A 17,686-nucleotide genomic window follows, 5' to 3' on the forward strand; every position below is an offset into this window, starting at 1 on the left:
AGATGCTAATAAGTATGCAGCAATCCTTCTAAGGACTGGAGTGAGCATCTCGGAGTTGGAATGTATGCTTTGATGATGATCAAAAATTTTGGGTCTGTACAAAGTTTATGAGAAACTTGTATTTCCAAAGAAGTGAGTGGGAGCACTATAGAATTTCTGATGAGTATATGTTGTTGACATATTGTTGATCAGAAATGACGTAGAATTTCTGGAAAGCATATAGGGTTATATTGAAAGTGTTTTTCAATGGAAAGCCTGGATTAAGCTACTTGAACATTGAGCATCAAGATCTATAAGGATAGATCAAAATGCTTAATAATACTTTCAAATGAGCACATACCTTGACATGATCTTGAAGGTGTTCAAGATGGACCAGTCAAAGAAGGAGTTCTTGCCTGAGTTGTAAGGTACGAAGTTAAGACTTAAAGCTCGACCACGGCAGAATAGAGAGAAAGGACGAAGGTCGTCCCCTATGCTTAAGACGTAGGCTCTTTAGTATGCTATGCTGTGTACCGCACCTGAAGTGTGCCTTGCCATGAGTCAGTCAAGGGGTACAAGAGTGATCCAAGAATGGCTCACAGGACAGCGGTCAAAGTTATCCTTAGTAACTAGTGGACTAAGGAATTTTCTCGATTATGGAGGTGGTAAAAGAGTTCGTCGTAAAGGTTACGACGATGCAAGATTGACACCTATCCGGATAGCTCTGAGTAGAGAGACCGGATACATATAATGGAGCAATAATTTAGAATAGCTCCAAGTAGAACAGTTGTTTGGAATAGCTCCAAATAGAGCGTGGTAGCTGCATCTAGGAGATGACATAGAGATTTGTAAAGCACACACGGATCTGAAAGGTTCAGACCCGTTGACTAAAACCTCTCTCACAAGCAACATGATCAAACATAAAACTCATTGAGTGTTAATCACATAGTGATGTGAACTAGACTACTGACTCTAGTAAACTCTTGGGTATTAGTCACATGGCGATGTGACCTGTGAGTGTTAATCACATGGCGATGTGAACTAGATTATTGACTCTAGTGCAAGTGGGAGACTGTTGGAAATATGCCCTAGAGGCAATAATAAAAGTATTATTATTATATTTCCTTGTTCATGATAATTGTCTTTTATTCATGCTATAACTGTATTATCCGGAAATCGTAATAAACTTGTGAATACATTGACCACAATATGTCCCTAGTGAGCCTCTAGTTGACTAGCTCGTTGTGATCAACAGATAGTCATGGTTTCCTGGCTATGGACATTGGATGTCGTTGATAACGGGATCACATCATTAGGAGAATGATGTGATGGACAAGACCCAATCCTAAGACTAGCACAAAAGATCGTGTAGTTCATTTGCTAGAGCTTTGCCAATGTCAAGTATCTCTTCCTTCGACCATGAGAGCGTGTAACTCCTGGATACCGTAGGAGTGCTTTGGGTGTATCAAATGTCACAACGTAACTGGGTGACTATAAAGGTGCACTACAGGTATCTCCGAAAGTATCTATTGTTTTATGCGGATCGAGACTGGGATTTGTCACTCCGTGTAAACGGAGAGGTATCTCTGGGCCCACTCGGTAGGACATCATCATATGCGCAATGTGACCAAGGAGTTGATCACGGGATGATGTGTTACGGAACGAGTAAAGTGACTTGCCGGTAACGAGATTGAACAAGGTATTGGATACCGACGATCGAATCTCGGGCAAGTAACATACCGATAGACAAAGGGAATTGAATACGGGATTGATTAAGTTCTTGACATCGTGGTTCATCCGATGAGATCATCGTGGAACATGTGGGAGCCATCATGGGTATCCAGATCCCGCTGTTGGTTATTGACCGGAGAACGTCTCGGTCATGTCTACATGTCTCCCGAACCCGTAGGGTCTACACACTTAAGGTTCGATGACTCTAGGGTTATAAAGGAAGTTTGTATGTGGTTACCGAATGTTGTTCGGAGTCCCGGATGAGATCCCGGACGTCACGAGGAGTTCCGGAATGGTCCGGAGGTAAAGATTTATATATGGGAAGTCCTATTTTGGCCACCGGAAAATGTTCGGGATTTTTCGGTATTGTACCGGGAAGGTTCTAGAAGGTTCCGGAGTGGGGCCCACCTGCATGGGGGGACCCACATGGACGTGGGTAGTGGGGGAAAGGCCCCACACCCCTGGTCAAGGCGCACCAAGATCCCCCCTTAGAAGGAATAAGATCATATCCCGAAGGGATAAGATCAAGATCCCTAAAAAGGGGGGATAACAATCGGTGGGGAAGGAAATAATGAGATTTCTTTCCTCCCACCTTGGCCAACGCCCCAATGGACTTGCAGGGCAAGAAACCAGCCCCTCCACCCCTATATATAGTGGGGAGGCGCATGGGAGCTATAGACGAAGTTCTGGCGCAGCCCTCCCCCTCTCACAAGTACTCCTCCTCTCCCGCGGTGCTTGGCGAAGCCCTGCAGGATTGCCACGCTCCTCCACCACCACCACGCCGTTGTGTTGCTGTTGGATGGAGTCTTCCTCAACCTCTCCCTCTCCCCTTGCTGGATCAAGGCGTGGGAGACGTCACCGGGCTGTACGTGTGTGGAACGCGGAGGTGCCGTGCGTTCGGCACTTGATCATCGGTGATTTGAATCACGACGAGTACGACTCCATCAACCCCGTTCACTTGAACGCTTCCGCTTAGCGATCTACAAGGGTATGTAGATGCACTCTCTTTCTACTCGTTGCTGGTCTCTCCATAGATAGATCTTGGTGACACGTAGGAAAATTTTGAATTTCTGCTACGTTCCCCAACAAGACATGGGGTGCAGCTAACCTCGACGACAAATAACAACATCAGCCGTTATAACCCTGCATAAGTACATGGACACGCATGTTAAGTACAACAGGGTTAGCATCCATGAAAAATAGCAAATGAGCAACATCTCCAATATATGTTCATTGCGGAGAGTAGCATGGTAGCAAATGGACAGATTAAAAATTGATACAACTGTTAACTGCAACAGGCTTAACAACATCCTAAGTCATATTTTGTAAGTTTGTAGCCATTGAAATACAATTGCTTAAAAATGGATTCAACTGCTAATTGCAACAGGCTTAGTAGACATTGAAACCGGTACTGATAAAAAATGCAATTGGCATAGTTAAATATAGGCAGGTGCTGCTAGAGCAGGGAATGGCCCAAATGTCTATAAAAATGTAGGGAAAGTAGGTAAACGTGTTAGGCATGTTTACTAGAACATGCTTAATGCATCGACCTTACAGAACATAGCCATTAATTGCAACTGGTATTGGTAAGATTGAACTGGTGAGTACATACTTGGTAAGTCCTGAGAGGTAGTTGCTGGGGAACTTCATCTTGGCCAGAGCCCGCCCAGAGTTAGGGACGGCTGAGGCGAGCTGTTCCTCCGGGTCGAAGCGTGGATCATTGCCACTGACATGCATGTGTACCTATAGGCAACCAATAAATGGTAAAAATTAAACTACAATTTCACAAATGATGTGAAATACTTTAAGACATGGGATGCATCTAACCTCAATGGTAAACAATAGCATCGGCCATTATGACTCTGTGTAAGTACGTGGACAGGCATGTTAAGTACACCCGGGTTAGCATCCACTAAAAATAGCAAATGGACAGCATCTCTAGTGATATCCCGAGTCGTGTATTGTAAGTTTGTTGCTGGTATTGGTGAAATTGAGCTAGACACGGTAATATTTGAACATCACACAGTATGCAATACTGAAATAAACAAGGCACGAACATGCTTAATACACTAATCATACAGATCATAGCCGTTGCAAGTGGTATTGGTAAGATTTAGCTAGTTAGATCTTATCTATTAAGTCCTGGGGGTAGTCGCTGGGGCACTTGGTCTGGGCCAGAGCCTGCACCATGTTGGCAGCGGCGGCGGAGGCGAGGTGTTCCTCCGGGTCAACACACACTGCAGCTATGGCGCCATGGACCGCCATCAGCTCCTGGCGGTGGGGATTTGGAGGCATGAGGATGTTTCACATGCGCCATTTAAGCAATTAGGTCGGGGCCCTGATAGAGATCGGTGGGTTGAAGCTGTGGTTGCGGCGGCGGCGGTTTGAGATGCCGGTAGGGGGAGGTACGAGGGGGATACTGAGGATGGGGATGTGGTTGGAGGAATAAATTCTAAAATCGCGCGCCTAGAGAAAATTTCACTGCGAAACTTGAAACTTAGGCTGGGAGAACACATAACGCAGACGAAGCGCGTAAAATACTCGTGTGCGAGAAAAAAGAAAGTTGGCAGATCCCGTCTCCAAAAAAATGTACGCATTGATGAAGCTATCTACCTACGATAGGGTCATGGATCTGTCTAAGATACCCTCCCCAAGGACATCTCTAAAAGAACCAAAAGCAGTCGAAGAAAAATCATCATCCACTCGACCATGAAGCTATGTTCCACTCGATAGTCTTGAAGACACTAGACCGTATGGACAACCACTCGACTACCAGAAGATCTAGAGCCACTCCACTCTGCAACGATCGGGAATTAAGTCGTAGCCTTAATGGTCATTATGTATATTTATTGCAGGCGTTACCAGTAACGTCTCCACCTTTATGTACCTTAAACCCTTTGTAAATGAGGGCGGGAGGGGTCTGTCGAACTCTATATAAGCCACCCCCTCCTCAGGGACGGGGGTTCGCACCCTCTGTAACACACACACATATAATCCAGTCGACCGCCTCCGGGCTCCGAGACGTAGGGCTGTTACTTCCTCTGAGAAGGGCCTGAACTCATAAAACTCGTGTGAACAACTCCTCTATAGCTAGGATCTTGCCTCTACATTACTACCACCCTATTCTACTGTCAGACTTAGAACCACGACAGTTGGCGCCCACCGTGGGGCAGGTGTCTTAGCGACTTGTTGGAGAAGTTGTGATTTTTCCGATCCCCATCAACATGGTTTCAGGCGGAGGTTTGGCCAAGGGCCACGAGATCCGTCTCGGTGCGCTCGTATTCATCACCGACGACTCCGCTTGGCTCCAGGAAGCGCCACTCGATGTCGAGGCGCTCCCCGTCCGCGGGGCAACGCACTTTCGCGCGTGCGTCCGTGGCGTCCTCCTACGGCAGTCGTCGACTCAGTACCAGTCGGCGCCCGTGCCGACCTCCCTCCCTGCAGCCCGCCGGGGCAAACGTTCCGGTCGGTCGAGGCTTCAACGGTGGGTGAGGCACGCGGTGGCTCGCCAATCGGCCACCTCCCAGGTTACAGCAATCGAGCCCGACAAAACTCTCTACGGCCTGTTCGACCTGTCGACTGGCTCCATAGAGACGGCATCCGAGTGCGACAGCAGCGACCCCGCGACGGAAGTTCTGATGGTCAATGGGCCATGTAGTCCTCCTGGCTTCACCCGTGAGGATGGAGGCGATGGTGGCGGCGATTCGTCCCGTGTCCACGATGAGTACCGACCCGAACCCCTCTCTTCACAGAGGAGAGAGGAACTTCGCCGCCGGAACATGGATGCACTGCACACTCCTATCGTTGGAGAAACCCCTGAGGCCCAGGCCTTGGAGGAGGTGTGCCTGGCCAACTTGGCTGAGCGCACTAGACTAGAGAACCTCCAGTGCGCACTCGACGAGCGTGCTCGGCAGCATGCTCCCGAGTCGAGTCGACATCAACTTTTTCCACCTCCGACTCAGGTATACCGAACTCCAATCTAGAATCTCGCAGCTGCGGCCCGAATAGCGGAGTCAATCCAACCTTCCCAGTCGGAAGCTGGTCGAGGTTTGGTGCAGATCCGGGCTTTGCTCCGAGCTGCAGGAGAGCAGAATACAGTAGTATCTTAGTCGCGGAATAGGATTCATAGAAGATCTGTGGTTGCAGACACAGTCCAGTTGGCTCACAGCCCAAGGTCTGAAGGAAATATGCCCTAGAGGCAATAATAAATTTATTATTTATTTTCTTATATCATGATAAATGTTTATTATTCATGCTAGAATTGTATTAACCAGAAACATAATACATGTGTGAATACATAGACAAACAGAGTCTCACTAGAATGCCACTACTTGACTAGCTCGTTGATCAAAGATGGTTGTGTTTCCTAACCATAGACATCAGTTGTCATTTGATTAACGGGATCACATCATTAGGAGAATGATGTGATTGACTTGACCCATTCCGTTAGCTTAGCACTTGATCGTTTAGTTTGTTGCTATTGCTTTGTTCATGACTTATACATGTTCCTATGACTATGAGATTATGCAACTCCCGTTTACCGGAGGAACACTTTGTGTGCCACCAAACGTCACAACGTAACTGGGTGATTATAAAGGTGCTCTACAGGTGTCTCCGAAGGTACTTGTTGGGTTGGCGTATTTCGAGATTAGGATTTGTCACTCCGATTGTCAGAGAGGTATCTCTGGGCCCACTCGGTCATGCACATCACTATAAGTCCTGCAAGCATTGCATCTAATGAGTTAGTTGCGGGATGATGTATTACAAAACGATTAATGAGACTTGCTGGTAATGAGATTGAACTAGGTATTGAGATACCGACGATCGAATCTCGGGCAAGTAACATACCGATGACAAAGGGAACAATGTATGTTGTTATGCGGTTTGACCGATAAAGATCTTCGTAGAATATGTGGGAACCAATATGAGCATCTAGGTTCCGCTATTGGTTATTAACCGGAGACGTGTCTCGGTCATGTCTACATAGTTCTCGAACCCATAGGGTCCGCACGCTTAACGTTCGATGACGGTTATATTATGAGTTTATGTGTATTGATGTACCGAAGGTAGTTTGGAGTCCCAGATGAGACCGAGGAAATGACAAGGAGTCTCGAAATGGTCGAGATGTAAAGATCAATATATTGGACGACTATATTCGGACATCGGAAATGTTCCCAGTGATTCAGGTATTTTTTGGAGTACCGGAGAGTTACGGGAATTCGCCGGGGAGTATATGGGCCTTATTGGGCTTTAGGGGAAAGAGAGAGGAGAGGTTGGGCGCCCCCCCAAGGCCTAGTCCGAATTGTACTAGGGGGAGGGGCTGCACCCCCTCCTTCCTTCTCTTCTCTATTCCCTTGCCTTGACTCCTACTCCTACTACTTGGAAGGGGGGGAATCCTACTCCCGGTGGGAGTAGGACTCCTCCAGGGCGCGCCATAGAGGCCGGCCCTCTCCCCCCTCCTCCACTCCTTTATATACCAGGGGGCACCCCATAGACACAAAAATTGATCTCTTGATCTCTTAGCCATGTGCGGTGCCCCTCTCCACCATAATCCACCTCGATCATATCGTAGCGGTACTTAGGCGAAGCCCTGCGTCGGTAGAACATCATCATCGTCACCACGCCGTCGTGCTGACAAAACTCTCCCTCAACACTCGGCTGGATCGGAGTTCGAGGGACGTCATCGAGTTGAACATGTGCAGAACTCGGAGGTGCCGTGCATTCGGTACTTGATAAGTCGGACCGTGAAGACGTACGACTACATCAACCGCGTTGTGCTAACGCTTCCAGTTTCGGTCAATGAGGGTACATGGACAACACTCTCCCCTCTCGGTGCTATGCATCACCATGATCTTGCGTGTGCGTAGGAATTTTTTTGAAATTACTACGTTCCCAACAGTGGTATCAAAGCCAGGTTTTATGCGTCGATGTAATATGCACGAGTAGACACAAGTGAGTTGTGGGCGATATAAGTCATACTTCTTACCAACATGTCACACTTTGGTTCGGCGGTATTGTTGGATGAAGCGGCCCGGACCGACATTACGCGTACGCTTACGCGAGACTGGTTCTACCGACATGCTTTGCACACAGGTGGCTGGCGGGTGTCAGTTTCTCTAACCTTAGTTGAACCGAGTGTGGCTACGCCCGGTCCTTGTGAAGGTTAAAACAGCACCAACTTGACAAACTATCGTTGTGGTTTTGATGAGTAGGTAAGAACGGTTCTTGCTCAGCCCATATGAGCCACGTAAAACTTGCAACAACAAAGTAGAGTACGTCTAACTTTTTTTTGCAGGGCATGTTGTGATGTGATAAGGTCAAGACGTGATGAGATATAAGTTGTTGTATGAGATGATCATGTTTTGTTGAAGTTATCGGCAACTGGAAAAAGCCTTATGGTTATCTCTTTGTTGCATAAGATGCAAGCGCCAAATAATTGTTTTACTTTATCGCTATGCGATAGCAATAGTTGCAAGAGCAATTGTTGGCGAGACAACCATGTGACGACACATTGATATAGATCAAGATGATGGAGATCATGGTTTCATGCCGGTGACGATGGAGATCATGACGATGCTTTGGAGATGGAGATCAAAGGCACAAGATGATGATGACCATATCATGTCACATATTTTGATTGCATGTGATGTTTATCTTTTATACATCTTATTTTGCTTAGTTCGACGGTAGCTTTATAAGATGATCTCTCACTAATTATAAAGGTACAAGTGTTCTCCCTGAGTATGCACCGTTGCAAAAGTTCTTTGTGCTGAGACACCACGTGATGATCGGGTGTGATAGGCTCTACGTTCAAATACAACGGGTGCAAAACAGTTGCACACGCGGAATACTCAGGTTAAACTTGACGAGCCTAGCATATAACAGATATGGCCTCGGAACACGAAGACCGAAAGGTCGAGCTTGAATCATATAGTAGATATGATCAACATAGTAATGTTCACCATTGAAACTACTCCATCTCACGTGATGATCGGACATGGTTTAGTTGATATGGATCACGTGATCACTTAGAAGATTAGAGGGATGTCTGTTTAAGTGGGAGTTCTTAAGTAATATGATTAATTGAACTTTAATTTATCATGAACTTAGTCGTTGTAGTATTAGCATATCTATGTTGTAGATCAATAGCTCACGATGTTGCTCCCAGTTTATTGTGTTCCTAGAGAAAAATTATGTTGAAAAATGTTAGTAGCAATGATGCGGATTGGATCCGTGATCTGAGGATTATCCTCATTACTGCACAGAAGAATTATGTCCTTGATGCACCGCTAGGTGGCAGACCTATTGCAGGAGCAGATGCAGACGTTCTGAATGTTTGGCTAGCTCAATATGATGACTACTTGATATTTTAGTGCACCATCCTTAACAACTTAGAATCAGGACTTCAAAGACGTTTTGAACGTCATGGAACATATGAAATGTTCCAGGAGTTGAAGTTAATATTTCAAGCAAATACCCGAGTTGAGAGATATGAAGTCTCCAACAAGTTCTATAGCTAAAAGATAGAGGAGAATAGCTCAAGCAGTGAGCATGTGCTCAGATTGTATGGGTACTACAATCGCTTGAATCAAGTGGGAGTTAATCTTCCAGATAAAATAGTGATTGACAGAATTCTCTAGTCACCATCACCAAGTTGGTAGAACTTCGTGATGAACTATAATATGCAAGGGATAACGGAAACGATTCCCAAGCTCTTCGCGACGCTGAAATCGATGAAGGTAGAAATCAAGAAAAGCATCAAGTGTTGATGGTAAACAAAACCACTAGTTTCAAGTAGAGGGACAAAGGGAAGAAAGGGGAACTTCAAGAAGAACGGCAAGCAAGTTACTTCTCAAGTGAGAAACCCAAGTCTGGACCTAAGCCTGAAACAGAGTGCTTCTACTGCAAAGGGACTGGTCATCAGAAGCGGAACTACCCCAAGTATTTGGCGGATAAGAAGGATGGCAAAGTGAACAAAGGTATATTTGATATACAGATTATTGATGTGTATTTTACTAGTGTTCGTAGCAACCCCTCGGTATTTGATACTGGTCCAGTTGCTAAGAGTAGTAACTCGAAACGGGAGTTGCAGAATGAACAGAGACTAGTTAAGGATGAAGTGATGATGTGTGTTGGAAGTGGTTCCAAGATTGATATGATCATCATCGCACACTCCCTATACTTTCAGGATTAGTGTTGAACCTAAATAAGTGTTATTTGGTGTTTGCATTGAGCATGAATATGATTTGATCATGTTTATTTCAATACGGTTATTCATTTAAGTAAGAGAATAAATTGTTGTTCTGTTTACATGAATAAAACCTTATATGGTTACACACCCAATGAAAATGGTTCATTGGATCTCGATCGTAGTGATACACATATTCATAATATTGAAACCAAAAGATGCAAAGTTAATAATGATAGTGCAACTTATTTGTGGCACTACCGTTTAGGTCATATTGGTGTAAAGCGCATGAAGAAACTCCATGCTGATGGACTTTTGGAATCACTTGATTATGAATCACTTGATGCTTGCGAACCATGCCTCATGGGCAAGATGACTAAGACTCCGTTCTCCGGAACAATGGAGCAAGCAACAGATTTGTTGGAAATCATACATACTGATGTATGTAGTCCGATAAATATTGAGGCTCGCGGCAGGTATCATTATTTTCTGATCTTCACAGATGATTTGAGCAGATATGAGCATATCTACTTGATGAAACACAAGTCTGAAACATTTGAAAAGTTCGAAGAATTTCAGAGTGAAGTGGAGAATCATCGTAACAAAAATAAAAGTTTCTACGATATGATCGCAGAAGGAAAATATTTGAGTTACGAGTTTGGCCTTCAGTTAAAACAATGTGAAATAGTTTCACTACTCACGCCACGTGGAACACCACAGTGTAATGGTGTGTTCGAACGTCGTAACCATGCTTTATTAGATATGATGCGATCTATGACGTCTCTTACTGATTTACCGCTATTGTTTTGGGGTTATGCATTAGAGACAGCTACATTCACGTTAAATAGGGCACCATCTAAATCCGTTGAGATGACACCGTATGAACTATGGTTTGGCAAGAAACCTAAGCTGTCGTTTCTTAAAGTTTGAGGTTGCAATGCTTATGTGAAAAAGTTTCAACCTGATAAGCTCAAACCCAAATCGGAGAAGTGCGTCTTCATAGGATACCCAAAAGAAAATGTTGGGTACACCTTCTATCACAAATCCGAAGGCAAGATATTCGTTGCTGAGAATGGATCCTTTCTAGAGAAGGAGTTTCTCTCGAAAGAAGTGAGTGGGAGGAAAGTAGAACTTGATGAGGTAACTGTACCTGCTCCCTTATTGGAAAGTAGTTCATCACAGAAATCTGTTCCTGTGACTACTACACCAATTAGTGAGGAAGCTAATGATGATGATCATGTAACTTCAGATCAAGTTACTACCGAACCTCGTAGTAAACAGAGTGATAACCACACCAGAGTGGTACGGTAATCCTGCTCTAAAGGTCATGTTACTTAACCATGACGAGCCTACGAACTATGAGGAAGCAATGATGAGCCCAGATTCCGCGAAATGGCTTGAGGCCATGAAATCTGAGATGAGATCCATGTATGAGAACAAAGTATGGACTTTGATTGACTTGCACAATGATCGGCGAGCCATTAAGATTAAATGGATCTTCAAGAGGAATACGGACACTAATAGTAGTGTCACTATCTACAAAGCTAGATTTTCGCAAAAAGGTTTTCGACAAGTTCAAGGTGTTGACTATGATGAGAGTTTCTCACTCGTATCTATGCTTAAGTCTATCCGAATCATGTTAGCAATTGCCACATTTTATGAAATCTGGCAAATGGATAAACAAAACTGCATTCCTTAATGGATTTATTAAAGAAGAGTTGTATATGATTCAACCAGAAGGTTTTGTCAATCCTAAAGGTACTAACAAAATATGCAAGCTCCAGTGATCCATCTATGGACTGGTGCAAGCATCTCGGAGTTGGAATACACGCTTTGATAAGTTGATCAAAGCATATAGTTTTATACAGACTTGCGGTGAAGCCTGTATTTACAAGAAAGTGAGTGGGAGCACTATAGCATTTCTGATAAGTATATGTGAATGACATATTGTTGATCGGAGATAATGTAGAATTATTCTGCAAAGCATAAAGGAAGTTTTGAAAGGAGGTTTTCAAAGAAAGACCTCGGTGAAGCTGCTTATATATTGAGCATCAAGATCTATAGAGATAGATCAAGACGCTTGATAAGTTTTTCAATGAGTACATACCTTGACAAGATTTTGAAGTAGTTCAAAATGGAACAGTCAAAGAAGGAGTTCTTGCCTGTGTTACAAGGTGTGAAGTTGAGTAAGACTCAAAACCCGACCACGGCAGAAGATAGAGAGAGAATGAAAGTCATTTCCTATGCCTCAGCCATAGGTTCTATAAAGTATGCCATGCTGTGTACCAGACCTATTATATACCCTACCCTGAGTTTGGCAAGGGAGTACAATAGTGATCTAGGAGTAGATCACTAGACAGCGGTCAAAATTATCCTTAGTGGAATAAGGATATGTTTCTCGATTATGGAGGTGACAAAAAGGTTCATCGTAAAGGGTTACGTCGATGCAAATTTTGACACTGATCCAGATGGCTCTAAATCTCAATCTGGATACATATTGAAAGTGGGAGCAATTAGCTAGAGTAGCTCCATGCAGAGCATTGTTGACATAGAAATTTGCAAAATACTTACGGATCTGAATGTGGCAGACCTGTTGACTAAACTTCTCTCACAAGCAAAACATGATCACACCTTAGTACTCTTTGGGTGTTAATCACATAGCGATGTGAACTAGATTATTGACTCTAGTAAACCCTTTGGGTGTTGGTCACATGTTGATGTGAACTATGGGTGTTAATCATAGGGTGATGTGAACTATTGGTATTAAATTACATGGTGATGTGAACTAGATTATTGACTCTAGTGCAAGTGGGAGACTGAAGGAAATATGCCCTAGAGGCAATAATAAAGTTATTATTTATTTCCTTATATCATGATAAATGTTTATTATTCATGCTAGAATTGTATTAACCGGAAACATAATACATGTGTGAATACATAGACAAACATAGTGTCACTAGTATGCCTCTACTTGACTAGCTCGTTGATCAAAGATGGTTGTGTTTCCTAACCATAGACATCAGTTGTCATTTGATCAACAGGATCACATCATTAGGAGAATGATGTGATTGACTTGACCCATTCCGTTAGCTTAGCACTTGATCGTTTAGTTTGTTGCTATTGCTTTGTTCATGACTTATACATGTTCCTATGACTATGAGATTATGCAACTCCCGTTTACCGGAGGAACACTTTGTGTGCCACAAAACATCACAACGTAACTGGGTGATTATAAAGGTGCTCTACAGGTGTCTCCGAAGGTACTTGTTGGGTTGGCGTATTTTGAGTTTAGGATTTGTCACTCCGATTGTTAGAGAGGTATCTCTGGGCCCACTCGGTAATGCACATCACTATAAGCCTTGCAAGCATTGTAGCTAATGAGTTAGTTGCGGGATGATGTATTACAGAACGAGTAAAGAGACTTGCCGGTAACGAGATTGAACTAGGTATTGAGATACCGACGATCGAATCTCGGGCAAGTAACATACCGATGACAAAGGGAATAACGTATGTTGTTATGCGGTTTGACCGATAAAGATCTTTGTAGAATATGTGGGAACCAATATGAGCATCCAGGTTCCGCTATTGGTTATTGACTGGAGACGTGTCTCGGTCATGCCTACATAGTTCTTGAACCCATTGGGTCCGCACGCTTAAAGTTCGATGACGGTTATATTATGATTTTATGTGTATTGATGTACCGAAGGTAGTTCGGAGTCCCAGATGAGATCGGGGACATGACAAGGAGTCTCGAAATGGTCGATACATAAAGATCGATATATTGGACGACTATATTCGGACATCGGAAAGGTTCCGAGTGATTCGGGTATTTTTCGGAGTACCAGAGAGTTACGGGAATTCGCCGGGAGTATATGGGCCTTATTGGGCTTTATGGAAAGGGAGAGGAGAGGTTAGGCGCCCCCCCATGGCCTAGTCCAAATTGGACTAGGGGGAGGGGCTGCGCCCCCTCCTTCCGTCTCTTCTCTCTTCCCTTGCCTTGACTCCTACTCCTACTACTTGGAAGGGGGGAATCCTACTCCCGGTGGGAGTAGGACTCCTCCAGGGCGCGCCATAGGGGCCGTGCATTTAAGTGGCTAGGGGGCACCCCATAGACACAGCAATTGATCTCTTTGATCTCTTAGCCGTGTGCGGTGCCCCTCTCCACCATAATCCACCTCGATCATATCGTAGCGGTGCTTAGGTGAAGCCCTGCGTCGGTAGAATATCATCATCGTCACCACGCTGTCGTGCTGACGAAACTCTCCCTCAACACTCGGCTGGATCAGAGTTCGAGGGGCGTCATCGAGTTGAACGTGTGCAGAACTCGGAGGTGCCGTGCATTCGGTACTTGATCGGTCGGATCGTGAAGACGTACGACTACATCAACCGCGGTGTGCTAACGCTTCCGCTTTCGATCTACGAGGGTACATGGATAACACTCTCCCCTCTCGTTGCTATGCATCACCATGATCTTGCGTGTGCGTAGGATTTTTTTTTGAAATTACTACGTTCCCAACAAGATCGCCCCCGAGGCGTGAGGGCGTGGAGACCGATGAGATCAGTACAGAAACCGTGAGCAGTATGATCACCGACTCAATCACGATGATCGTCGTCGAGGGCCCACGCCTCCCCCAAGGAGTGGATCATACATTCCTTGGCAGCAGGATGACAGACGCCCTCACAGTGGTGGGCGAAGGATTCCAGTCAACCCCAGGGAACCGAGCTTTGATGCGAGATCTATTCTCGTTCAGGGTATGGTCAACAGGAACAGAGCTCATAGAGAAGGCCCCGACATAGATTTTCCAACCAGCAGTAGAGTGCATCTCTCAGGCCCAGAGTGCTTCAGCAGAGCCATCAGATCTGCGGTGATTCCTCCCAACTTCAGATTGGCGACGAGAGTCAGTAAGTTCACTGGTGAGTCCAAGCCTGACACTTGGCTCGAGGATTACCGAGTGGCTGTACAAATCAGTGGCGGCAACGATGAAGTGGCCATGAAGCACCTTCCTTTGATGCTAGAGGGCTCGGCTAGGGCGTGGCTGAATCAGTTAGCTCCTGGTAGTATTTATACTTGGGAAGATCTTGCTCGAGTATTTGTCAGAACATTTGAAGGTACATGCAAGCGGCCGGCAGGGTTGACAGAATTACAGTGTTGCGTTCAGAAACCGAATGAAACTTTAAGGGATTATATCTTGAGATGGATCACGTTGCACCACACAGTGGAGAATGTGTCGGATCACCAAGCAATTTGTGCCTTCAAAGAAGGCGTTAAGTATCGGGAGTTGAATCTGAAATTTGGTCGGACAGGAGATATGACTCTGACTCAGATGATGGAGATTGCCACCAAGTACGCCGATGGTGAAGAAGAAGACTGACTCCGTAGTGGCAAGCACAAAGCAGTCGCCCACAAACCGGAGGAGGAAACTCCAGTCAAAAGCAGAAGCGCAAAGCCGAGCCAGCCACTCCTGGTGAAGCCTTAGCCGTGACTCAGGGGAATTTCAAGGGCAAACCTAAAGGACCGTGGAACCCCAAGAAAATAAAAGATCAAGATGGAAATGATGTGCTGGATTTACCATGCCACATTCACACCAAGAAAGATGAAGAGGGTAATTTCATTTACCCAAAGCATACCACTCGACAATGTCGACTCCTAATCCAGCAGAGAAACAACCCAAGGAAAAGGAGAAGGAAGCAGACAAAGTTGAGGATGAGGAGGAGGACGATGATGGTTACCCCCACGTAAATTCCACTCTGATGATTTACGCTGATGTTGAGAGTAAGAGTCGACTGAAAGTCATCAACAGAGAAGTGAACATGGTTGCTCCAGTGACACCCAGTTATTTGAAGTGGTCTCAGACTGCCATCACATTCGACCAGTCCGATCACCCAGCGCACATAGCCACCCCTGGGAGGCAAGCGCTGGTGGTCGACCCAGTAGTCGAAGGTACTCGATTGACTAAGGTTCTGATGGACAGTGGCAGTGGCCTAAATATACTGTATGCAGAGACATTGAAAGGAATGGGCATTCCGATGTCCAGACTCAGTGGAAGCAATATGAGTTTCCATGGAGTCATTCCTGGAATGAAGACTGCATCACTCAGCCAGATCGCCCTTGATGTAGTGTTCGGTGATTCCAAGAATTACCGCAAAGAAAAGTTGATATTTGAAGTTGTAGATTTCTAGAGTGCTGATCATGCTATTTTGGGCAGGCCAGCTTATGCACGTTTTATGGCTCGACCATGTTATGTGTACCTCAAATTGAAGATGCCTTGTCTCAAAGGAGTGATCACTATCACCGGCAATCGAAAGAAGGCAGAAGAGTGCTTTCAGAAAGGCTCAAAGATCGTCGATGCATAGATGGCAGTAGTGGAATTGCAGGAATATCAAAAAAATAAGATCCGAGTGATTAGTTGCGTCCTAAGAAGCCTTCCACGGATTGAGCATTCCAGTCGTCTGGTGAAACAAAGTTGATTCACATTCACCCGACGGATTCGAATGCTGCTCCGACTCACATCTCAACAACACTCGACTCCAAATATGAAGAAGCGCTCATCCAGTTCCTCCGTGAGAACTGGGACATCTTTGCATGGAAACCTTCCGACATGAAAGGTGTTCCCAGGGGACTGACTGAGCATCCTTTTCGAGTCGACCCAAAGGTGAAACCAGTCAAAGAACATCTTCGACGGTCCGTCGTACAGAAGAGAAAGGCAATCGGTGAAGAAGTGGCTCGGCTTCTGGCAGCTGAGTTTATCCGAGAGATTTACCACTCCGAGTGGTTAGCTAATGTTTTCATGGTCCCAAAGAAGGACGACTCACTTTGCATGTGCATCGACTTCAAACATATCAATCGAGCCTGCCCGAAAGATCACTTTCCTCTCCCTCGCATCGACCAAATAGTCGACTCGACTGTCGGGTGTGAGCGTTTGTCCTTTTTGGACGCTTATTCCGGGGACCATCAGATCCGTCTGTACGGACCCGATGAGATAAAAACAGCTTTCATCACCCCATTTGGGTGCTTCTGTTATGTCACTATGCCATTCGGTTTGAAGAATGCTGGAGCCACATTCATGCGGATGATTCAGAGTGCCTGCTCACTCAGATCAGTCAGAATGTGGAAGCATACATGGATGACATTGTGGTCAACTCACGTAAAGGTTCTGACCTACTGGCTGACCTTGCTGAAACCTTTGCCAACCTCAGAAGGTATGATATCAAGCTTAATCCATCAAAGTGCATGTTTGGAGTACCAGGCGGAAAATTACTCGGTTTTCTCGTTTCCGAACGAGGGATCGACGCTAGCCTAGAGAAAGTTGGTGCCATACTCCGGATGAAACGCCATGTGCATGTACACGATGTCCGGAAGCTTACAGGTTGTTTGGCTGCCTTAAGTCGATTCATTTCTCGCCTCGATGAAAAGGCACTGCCTTTTTACCGACTGATAAAGAAATCAGATAAGTTCGAGTGGACTCCTGAGGCTGATGCAGCATTTGCAGAGCTTAAAGCCCTGCTTTCCACCCAGCCGGTGCTTGCTGCTCCAATCAGCAAAGAGCCTTTACTGCTTTACATTGCAGCCACTAGACAAGTCATCAGTACAGTACTTACGGTCGAGCAGGAAGAAGAAGGAAAAGCTTACAAAATTCAGCGCCTACTATACTATGTCTCTGAAGTTTTGACTCCATCAAAGCAAAGATATCCACATTATCAGAAACTTGTTTATGGGATCTATATGACCACGAAGAAGGTTGCACATTACCTCTCTGATCACTCCATTACAGTCGTCAGCGACGCTCC

The sequence above is a fragment of the Triticum aestivum genome, chromosome 5A (assembly GCF_018294505.1).
Source record: "Triticum aestivum cultivar Chinese Spring chromosome 5A, IWGSC CS RefSeq v2.1, whole genome shotgun sequence".
Lineage (NCBI taxonomy): Eukaryota > Viridiplantae > Streptophyta > Magnoliopsida > Poales > Poaceae > Triticum > Triticum aestivum.